Here is an 11,368-nt window from a genome sequence, read left to right on the forward strand (position 1 = left end):
CGACCACCTACGCACGCCACCTGCCGTTGCTGTGAAGACGCGCCATCGCCGCCCGTGGTCGCCGAAAGATTTCCGCCTTAAATAGGTCTTAAGTGCCTCATAGAATTTTTTTTTTATTTGGGGGCGGCTTTTAGACATTGGAGTTAATGTTAAGCACGAACTTCAAAAGCTACTGGGTGGTAGAATGGTCGGTCCATCATTCATTTGTTGCAAAAGAACCAAACATAAAATAGGCGCTTTCTTTGCTTGTTCATCATTGGCTACTTTTAAATAAAGATGTCACGCACTTTTGCTCTTCGTTTGATACTAGCCGCTGTCAGTGCCCATGCCTTCTGGGCCCGTGTGTCTTTGGATTCCATTGATTCAATAATCCAGGCACACCCAGGTAATCAGTAATATAGCCTTAAAAGAAAAGAAAGCCCTGAGGAGAGGCCTAAGATTTATAGTGCAGATGGTTGTCTGGAAACAGGTTGGCGTTTCTCAAACTTCACAGCGTTTTCCTTGGAGGACGAGGCTGCCCATATTCGACGGAGATGGAACGCAAGACGCTCTTATATTGAAATTGTTGTTCACTCGAAAAAAAAAAAAAGCAATACGTGATGAGCTTTGATATGAAGTCTTTCATTGCTGCTCCTTTGATACAATGATCTTGCAGTTCGGCAAAAGAGTACAATAGTTCTATCATTTATTGAATGAAAGAGCAAGAAAAAAATGCTTTAGTGTTTTTCAAATATCTTACTAAGCTATCAAAGTCTTCTGATTTTGTTTGTTTCATACGGTCAACTACCCCAAGCTATGCAGTTTAGAAGTGACGTAATATATAATGGAGCGCTCCATGAATATCGACTATGTGGGGGTCCTGAACTACTACTATCGGTTTTTACCTGCCTCTGCAAGATGCATATCATGTGATGCTGATTTTATTTTATTGATAGTTTCTTGAGACTTGTTCATTATGTTTATATAAGCGTGAATATTTTAAAAGTATATATGTTTGGGGCCTGTGTACGTTATCTTGTGCACTTTTTCCATGAGATCGATCTATAGGCATTTGCTAAGGGCCAAGATTAACTTCTTACCCATGTTGTGTAAGCACATTTAAAAATGAATGAATGAATGAATGAATGAATGTAAAAACCAGCTTGTGAATTTATTGCTCAACTTTTGTCCATGCGGGTGTCTGATGCGCACTGATTCAAGTAAACGCAGCTAGGGAGCCGCGGTGAAGAAAAGCAGCTGCTTGCCGGCGTCAACTTCGGGTAATCAATACCGCTGACCTGCGCCATAGCTTCGTTCCCATAGAAACGGCGCGCGAGCACTTTCAAAACATTCCTCTTCGGGACGTTCCTTAGCGTATAACATTCTTGCGTATACCCTCGCTTCTCTCGATGCCGGAGAAACGATCGCTTCAGTGTCACGATGACAACGGTCGCAAGTTTAAGCGCGCGGAAAACACACAGTGTCTCGAAGAGGCAGCGAATGTTTTGCTTCTAAGGCACTGTTTTTCCATTTTCTAATACGATCACTGAGAAAGGGGTTTCATTTACCGGAACTGTGGTCAAACGAAATAGAACTACACATTTTCTCTGTTCAGATTTCTCGCGGATCGGCACTGATAAAAGGCGACATAAATTTATTTGTGCTGAAGGTTTTAGTGTGAAAGCAATGTTATATGGTCAAACCAAACCATAAATTTTGTGCGAGGCCTCTGCCGATCTCAAAAAAAAAAAAAAAGAAAGAAAAAAAAAAAACGGTCGGAGTGGATTCTAACGCAGGAATTTCTCGTGGGAGGAGTAGGGACTTCGTAGATATCATCACAGCCGGTTACGTTACATGTAAAATTGCAACACATCACATCACATCCCATCACATCACTCTATGTTCCTTAAAGATCCCTTTTGGTGGCATTACATAAGAGATGGGGTTTACAAAATACAGGAATCTACAGTGCTTGAAAATGTGATGAACTTGTTATGGCAGCCACATTGTGGGGAAGGCCGTTACAGTCAGCTGTTACGCAAGAAAAAATGAGTTAGCAAAAACGGTGGTTATGTGCACATGGACGCTAAGTTTGAAGAGAATGACCAATGTAATGGGATCTGTGTTATGGGAGTGCGCAAATGTATGGTTCTTGTTTTAGTGGTGAATAAAAAAAAAAGTTTGTGAAACAAGACAAGACTTGCTATACGACAGCGAGTAGAAAGATTAGCTGGAACTGATTGCGATTTTAGGGATGATATGCTCACGTCGTACGAGTAAGAGGAGTGAAGGAATCTGGTGGCCCTGGTTTGAAGAGGTGTGATGGCGCTCATTAAACATGCTTGATGAGGCTTCCAGATGGGTGATGCGTATTCCTGTTTAGTTCTAACGAGTGAGATGTATGCTTGTAGTCTCACATGTTGTGGGGATTCCCGCAGGTGACGTTCTAAGAAGCCTAGTGTTTTATTAGCCGATGATATTAGGTTACTCACGTGCAAATGCCTAGACAAATCATTAGAAATGATGACAGGAACGCTGTCCCGCCACACTGCACGTAGTTGCCTCCATCAGCTTCCATCTGGACGCAAAAGCTTCCGCACGTCCTACTCGACTTAACTAGTAACACAATGGAACCACGTTAAAACCCTACCATTTTCATTTCAACGCCACATGCTCATCTTCTTTTCGGACAAAAAAATTACGGCGAGATTGCTGTGCGTGCGTAACGCCATTGTCTAGCTTTCCGAAAGGAATTTGTTGCTATGCTGGCTTTTCGGCGCTTTGGAGAGGGCGTTTGGTTGACGCGAGGACGAGAATAGGAATTAGCTTCAATAACTGGCAATAATTATGGCCGATTTACGTCTGCAGAATAAGCAAAGATTTTGGTGGGCCTGCTTTCTTCAATACGCAGGCGTTCCGTGCAGGGCAGCTACAATATTTGCACTTAGGTTTCTTGTTAGATCGGTGACGCGAAGATGAGAGGATGTGTGAAGAAGGGACATTGCACCGCCGCAAAATGCAAATCTTTAATCTTTACCCGAGCAAAATGTTTGATATTTTGTTTTCAAAATTTTGAGCGCTGATGCATGAAATGTCGCCTTCACTGCGACATATTCTGTCTAGTCTTGTGAGAGGCCTGAAAGCGGCATTCAATAGTGTACTACTGCACAAACCTTGCGGTGGCGCAACAGGAGTGCTGGGGTAAAAATTGTTCAACAAATCTTCATTCTAAGTTTTGGACATCATGACTAATTAAGTCTGTAATCTCAATGTGAAAATGCTTTGCAACAAAGGATATAATTAAGCACCCGCAGAGACTGGAGCTTGGAAAACTCTTGAGATCGGCAAACTAATTAGAATCAGTCTGCAGTCCGCAGCACTTCAGGCATGATGTGAGCAGTAATAGGAGCTTTTTAATGAAGGCACCTTGCGCAATAAGTTATTATATGCCGCAGCGCTTTTGACAGTTTTGTACTAGGTACAGCAGTGCAAACAGGATTACTCAGCGATAAAAATGCGTGATACTGTGTACACAAGTCCAACCAATGTCGAATAATTGCTCGACTAACTTGACCTCGTACACTCGCTGATGCACGTACGTATGTGGCCGGGGCCACATACCTTATAGGATGCGGACAAAGCGCAATCATACTTTATACACGAATGACAGACCAGTGTTCGCCACTTTCCCATCCTTACGGACTTCTTTTCTTTGATAAGTCCTGCATGTATGTGTCGTCTGTGCCAGAGTTAAGCAGGCTGCCATGTATGCTCCTCATTCGTACAGCGGAGCCCCTACCCTAGCACTTCAAAGCTCCGCCGCGGCGGTTGCAGTGATTAGGGGCTCGTTTACTGTCGGCAAGGATGCGGGATGAGGGGGGACTCAGAAGTTGGAATATATTAAGGTTTCTTGGCTCATGAGTGACGTCCGCGGAGGTGTGTCAAACGATACAGGTCCAAAGCCAATCCAACACAAGACACATAACAAGGCAGATAGCAAAGTTAACTTCTAAGAAAAAAGTCTCCTCCACTGGTGATCGAACTCCTATCCGTCTGTTCGCCAGCTGAGAACGCTAACCAAGTACGCCACGCCGGGCATTTTTTTTTTCGTTTGTATTATCGCAATGTTCATAAAACACAGACAGCGTTAAAAACAAAGAGCAAAATGTAACACACATAAAAGGTACTGGAATAATCAGCCTGTCTTCGGCTGATATCATCAGTTTAAAATTATCAGATATTTGTCAGCAGTTCAACGCACGCTAGCCATTCTGACACATTTCTACACTTTTTTACTGATTGACATACCTTCGAATGGCTTCTCTAAAGAACTATCGTCCTGAACGGTCATCAACATCACCATTCTCAGCAGACATTCTGCTTTTCTATATGCGATGCAAAGCAAGTAACATAATAAGATCGAAAGGTGTGCCATCATCAGCACCGTGGCGGCTGCTTTTCGATGGAGGCGAGATGCTAGCCTCCCGTGTGCTGCACGGTGTCAGCTAGTGGACGGTAAAGAAGTCAGGGTGTTCAAAATTTCCAGAGCCCTCCACTACAGCATCCCTCATAGCCTGATTCGCTTTGGGAGGTAAACAACATAAGTCAAACCAAACGTTTTCAAAACATCTAAATATCTATTAGGTAATGAGAACAATGTTACCTAATAGATATTTAGATATTGAGGGATGGAATAAGTGCTACGGTATAGCAGTTACAAGGAAAGCATGAAACCTCGTTACCGTTAACAAAGAAGGTGCACGTAAAGTAAAACCACGACGGATGGGTGGACGGATGGATGGAATATAGGAGCGTCCCCTTTGAAACGAGGTGGTAGCAGTTGCTATCATGCTCGTTTTTTCTCCCATTATTTTAATTATTGTTTTAGGTCACTAACTATATTATCATTTTATTTATTGAATTTTTGCTTCTACGTTACTAAGATCATGTTACTTTTCTGCTTTTAAGCCACCAATCTTCCAATCGTTTTTTGCTAGCTTCGAATGAAAGTTCATTCACCCGCCCACTGGTATCTCCAAACCCCAGGGCCTCAGGAAGAGTGAGTGCGCCTGCATCGAGTTCCGGATAGATACCATCACATTTGAGTATAAGATGGTGACACATACTGCACATGTGTCATCTTCATGGTTAAATTCCTTTTTGTAGCTGCGTGTTCTAAGGAATCCCAATCTAGCTTCAAAAAGTAGGGCACTGCCTCTTGAGTTATCAGAGAAAGCTTCCTTCCTGATCTGTCTTTTGCACTTTTGGTATATTTCTACACTCTGTTTCTTTTCCATAGAATTTATCCAATTTTTACCTTCTGTGTTTTTCACCTGTTGCTTAACGCTCTATTTCTTCGTCCTTGTGACCAGAATACTTACTAGTTAGTTTCTTAGTTCTATTCCTTCGTCGTGAGTCAACGCTTTTTAGGTACAGGTATTTAAAAACTTTACCTGCCCACCTGTTACTGTACAACTTCCTCAGGCGTTCCTCACATAATATTTTACTCTGAGCTCTCCGTACTTCGATAGATGCCCAGCCCATATCTCCCTGTACCGCCTCATTTGTGGTTTTTCCGTGGACACCCAGCGCTGATCGTCCGATGGCTCTCTGATTTATTTCTAATGTTGACTGTATCTCTGCTTTTAGGCCCAAAACCGCATTTCCGTAAGTAAACCCGGGAACCATAATTCCTTTCCAAGTACCCCTCAGCAGCTGATACAGCTGATAGCTGTTGTATCCCCACAATGCTCTATGGTTCATTACCTCGTATTTCTTCGCCTCTTTGCCCTAAGTGACTGCTCATGCCTTTCAATGTATACCAATCCTTCGTTTACCCATACCCCGAGATATTTATATTCTGCCACTCTGTGTATTTCATGGCCCTGTATTTTAAGACCCTGATCAGTTGAGCCATTGAAAATCTTCAGACCCTACTTAACAGTTCCGTTTATGAGCGCCGTCTAGAGGCAGGAAGCTCAGGGGATGAAATCTTTGAGCTTGCTTTCTGTCCCCTCTTCGATTAAGTTAAGCTGCCATTCTGACACATTTCTGCATGTTTTGCTGGTTTACATCTAAGAGCTTTAATTCATTTATCAGCGCACCGAGAGTACAACGTATAAGTATTGCAGGCAGGTATTCGGGGCAACAGGCAAGGCGTGGGTTTATTTCTGAAAAAATGTTTGTTTGATTGAAGATTGAATAGTATTGCGCGACTCAAGCTTGCCTTTACAAGCGCGGCAAAAAAAGCAGCATTAAAAATACGAATGAAATGAACGGAGAAGAAAAAAAATGTCATCAAAAGTTTTAGCGCACATGTCAACTAAAGTCGAGTGTGATCGTTTGAGGCCGCCCGGGCCTTTGAGGCAACGGCATAAGTGCACTTGGGCGCGGTATCCAACTGCAGTGCCTCGGGGCCATTCATATCCATTAGGGGCAAAAAGAGCACGAGAATGGAAGGCAGTGGGAAGAGAAGTCATCTCGTTTTCCCCAAATGAGAAACGTCGGCGAGCACCGCGGCTGTTGTTGCCCCATACCATGCACGCCCAGCCCGCTGCGCGGAACTCAGTGCGCGGGGCAATTTGTCACGATTATACGGCGAACCCACCGTTTGCTTCAGCACCGCGAGGTAGCGCGATGTCGCCTTAAGAAGGCGCGAAACGTAGGTCCTAGTCTCCTTGCGTTTGTCCCTCCGTAATTTGAGCGCTGCTTGCGTGAAACCCTACTTGCTCATTGCCAATTTCATTGCCAACGTCTTTTTTTTCTTCCCAACGCGCTGCTTGCAGCATCATGTTTCGTTTAGTTAAGGAGTAACCACCATAGTGGTGGGAAGTAGACGGGTCGTTTCATTTCATTGGTTCCCGAAGTCTTTGAATAGAGCTGTAAAGTTTTGGACCAATTAGCCAGGTTATGAGTTTTCTGTTACAATGTAGCGTTGAATTCAAACAATCCTGGATGGAGGCTTGACGAGATTTCCGTAAGTTATTTATTTTATTGATTCATTCAGATAGCCTAAAGGCGTCCTGGGGGTATTACATATATATATATATATATATATATTTTTTTTTTTTTTTTGGGGGGGGGGGGGCAAGAACAATCACCGACAAAAGGCTGAACTGTAGAAGGAATATTGGCAGTTATATCATTAGTGTATATTAGGAACAAAAGCGGGCCTATTACTGAACCTTGAGGGACAGCAGACCTGACGGGTGTTGGGCTGGAAATAGGACCGTTCTGTTTAACCGCCTGAAGACAATTGGCAAGGAATTCTTCAATCCATCTGGCTGTTTTATTATCTAACTGTAGGTTGCTTATTTTCATTAGTAATATTTTATAGGATACATGGCCAAAGCCTTTGAAATATCAATAAAAATACCATCCACATAATGAATCAGGTGTAATCATGTTTGATTGCCTGTTCCTAGTTCGTAAATTTGAGGTTGGCATAAAAGCTTCGGACGGAAACTGTGCTTATTGTTTATCAGCAAATTATTTGATTCCGGCGGGCCGTATTATGGGTGCAAAGAATGCGCTCGAGCAGTTTACAGCTGATTGACGTTAACGAAATAGGCCGGTCGTTGCTGAAAATTGTATTATAGGCAGATTTAGGTATTGCTAGAGCATAAGCTATTTTTCCGTCATCCGGCACACATGCAGAGTCAACTGATTGCTGAAATATAAGGAAAGGTATAACAGCTGAAAAAAGACAATGGTGGCAATATGCTATGTCACTGAGATCCCCGGGTAAATGGTACGCCAAAAAGATTTCATCGCAGAAGAAAGCAGCTTCGTACAGCTTTCAGTGCCGATGAGTGCTTTACGGTTCCTTTATATATATTCAGGAAAGGCGATATCACTACAGGTTTAAAGCTCCCCAGAGGTGTGCATGTCCAAGAGCATTCCAGAGAATTTGTTACTGCGCTGATATAACTTCCATGTGCACAACCTAAAGCTGGCAAAAAAATGAGCGAGGGTGCATGGTTCGGTGCGTGGCATTAACTAAGTCTGATCCACATAGAGATCGCAGTGGAATGCGAAGGGAATGAGGTAAGGGATCTCCGGCATAATCATTTACTTTGACCTGTAATGCACTTGTAATGACGTGTAACTCTAGGCGGTAGTAAGTGTAGCATGAGTTAAAAAAACATACTTCAGTGAATGATATTTAAACCTGACATCAAGAGATAGAAATCAACTTAAAAGCTAGATCTAACATACCAAACAGGTAACAAGCGGCCTATTATAGCTATGCAGCAAACAAGAAATGGAAATCTAGTCATTGTGTACGATAGAGAAAAGCTAATTGAAAAGGCTGGAAGTGTGCAGGCATGGACCGTCCACGGTCAGTGCTAGACAGTATTGTGTGAAAACCAATAGAAAAAAAAAAAAGCCATGACCTTGTAATCCACTTAGCTAAGCTTCTAATTACCATGACAGTTATTGTGACTAGAAATTCCCGTTATGAAACTAATTCAAGATATGCTGGGTAGAAATTAAATATATGAAAAAAAAAAAAAACGGCAATATGTTCGCCTTCAGTCGCCAGCAAGGTTTAAATGCTTAAATATGCGCGCTTTTAAGGGTCACAGTGGTTCGACTTATCACACTCTAAAGAACAGCGCCGCACGGCACTGATAAAAATGGCGAGTACCCTCTGTGCTGCTTTTGTTGATGGGGAGATTTCAAAGGCCTTGAGCAGCGCGTATGCAAACGGCAAAAGAAATACTCTTCCTTTTTGTGCGCTCGTATCCGCACTGTGCTTCGTTCGTTCCATGTCCGGCGTAATTAATGAGGCACGTATTCGAACGGAGATCGACAAAAGGCAAAAATGAAAGACTTAGTCGCGATGTAGAAAAACAGGAAAAGGAGAGCCAATAAAACATGAATGGTTAAGAAACGTGAAGGACTCTGGGTCACAAGGTTTTCGATAATTTCCGCCGCTTTTGTTTGGAAACAGTTTCCGCCCTTTCCTGGGGCTCAGCACTGAAGCCTTGCTGGCCACTTCATCTATGGTGCGCCTTGTTATTTTCCTATCGTTGACTGGTCGCGAACAAGAAACTAGGTGTTTTTGTTGAACAAAGGCTTTTGCGTTTGCGTGGATTATTATCAGTTAAAGAACTTGTGGGTTCTTTTATTTACTGTCCTAAATCTCGTGTCAAGTCCTCTCGATGCTGCCTTTGTTCCTTCCTTTTAACTGAGCATTGCCTTTTCCTTACTTGACTATCTTTATCGTAATGCAGCACAACATCGACGTCGTACTGTCACCCATAAAACAGTGCAATGAGCCAAACATCAGTGTGTGTATATATATAATATATATATATATATATATATATATATATATATATATAATAGCGGTTCAAAACCTATGGTATGAACATCAGGGACTTCGGCTAGACACTAATAGCTAGAACAAGCAATGACTTTAACAGAGGGACACGACGCCAAAAAGATTCTTTACACCTGAAAGTTCTTACATTCGCAAAACATTTCTCTCAGCGCATGGTCCGTCTAAATGTATAGACATACCTGTAATCGCGATGTCTGCAATACACGTACACCTGCAAAAGACTGAGTTGCGAAGTAAGTCACGTTTGCTTTCTTCAGTGCATTATCTACGCCGCGCTTTGCGCCTTGTTCTCATCTTTACAGTTTTGATTCCGGAATAAGGAGAATACGCTGCATACAGCGTTGTCATTCCGATAGATTGATTGGACAATTGTTTGACAATTGGTCGACAAATTTCAAGTCTGGTGTTCGCGTTTTTATCAAAGCAACCATAGCTGGTGACGTTAAAGTAAAAAAAGGTTCACGGGTTCAAAGGGTTCACGATTGTTCACGGGGTTGACCTTAAATAGGGCAAGTAATCGCACATTATTGTGCACAGGAAAAAAAAAAAGCAACTAGGACGTTCCTGCTGAATGACTCCATTTAAGTGTTCTCTTTCTTCTGGAGCAAAGATGGCAATGAGGGCGAGGAAAGCAATATAAAATCACGGATAAAACCACATAATCATGTGACCGCCAGCATCTCTCGTTTTTTCTTTCCTGCTCGCAGCATTCTTTATATTTTATATTACTGCCAGTTTCATTTCCCCATAAACGTTCTCTTCTTGCTTCAGGACAGAGAAGATCAAAGTGAATCCCTGAAGCCAGCCACGCAGACGACTTGGAAGCGCCCTCAACATGGTTCGCCTTGTTTCTCTTTCGGAAAGCCACTTTCTTCTTCACTTGCCTACAACAACCGTCCACCGAGCTTGTTTTGTCGAATGAAATTGTTGCGTTCCCCGTCTCAGGCATCCTACACGCAAAAGAAAAGAAAAAAGAGAAATCACGAAGACGAATTGAACGTCGGTGTCCGAGGCAATACTTATTTTATCCTGTACGGTTTCCAGAAGCCTACAGAGCTTTTCGTTTGGGGCCCTTTCCTCTATTTCTTCTGCTTTGCAGTATCTTTTACTGTCTTTGTCAAGGGCCGGACGCAAGGGTCTAAACTATACCAGGAGTTCTATTTTATTTGGTGCGGAACTTTGATTACTTGAAAAGTTTCATTCGTTCATCATCTCATCGTTATATGAATGTAATATTGCGAAGCACAGAAGCATCACACAAGTAAGTTGGACTAAGGAGCGGTGTGATTTGTAGTGCTTAAGTCTTCACCCTCGTTAGAACAGGGGCGAGGGGGGGGGGGGGGGATGGAATCGATAATAATTCTACTCATGAACGCATTTAGAGGGCTACGGACAGGCAGGAATGGTGCGACACATATATATTCGGCCATTGAGTAGACTTCTTCAAGAATGTAGAATTAACTTTTTAGAGCGTTAAGACAATGAGAGAGCGATATCATTTCGCAAAGCAATGGGGATACCATAGCATGCATGTTGGAATGAAACTCATTAGCATGTATACTATAGATTTGAAGTAAGCCCAACACGGAAGCTGCTTTTACAGCTTCCGTGTTGGTTTGGCTAAATCACTAGGACGCAAAATAAAAAGAAAAACAAACAAATAAAAACAAAAATATGGAGTACATCACTGTTCGTTGGGGGCGATGAGAACGTACGTGCCCTACTTTTTGAAGCCAGATCAGGTGCCTTAGAATACGCAGCTACAAAAAGAAATTTAACAATGAAGATGACGCATGTGCTGTATGTGGTAACTCCAGTGAAACAATTGACCATGTTATACTCGAATGTAATGGTATCCATCCGGAAATCGATGCAGGCGCAGTCACTCTTCCTGAAGCTCTGCAGGGTTTAGAGATACCAGTGGCCGGGTGAATAAACCGGCGCTGGAAACTAGCAAAATACGACTGGAAGATTGGTGGCTTAAAAGCAGAGAAGTGACATAATGTTAGTAATGTAGATACAAAAATTTAATAAATAGAA

This window comes from Amblyomma maculatum, chromosome 6, assembly GCF_055883805.1.
Source record: "Amblyomma maculatum isolate TAMU_Amacu chromosome 6, ASM5588380v1, whole genome shotgun sequence".
NCBI classification, from domain to species: Eukaryota; Metazoa; Arthropoda; class Arachnida; order Ixodida; family Ixodidae; genus Amblyomma; species Amblyomma maculatum.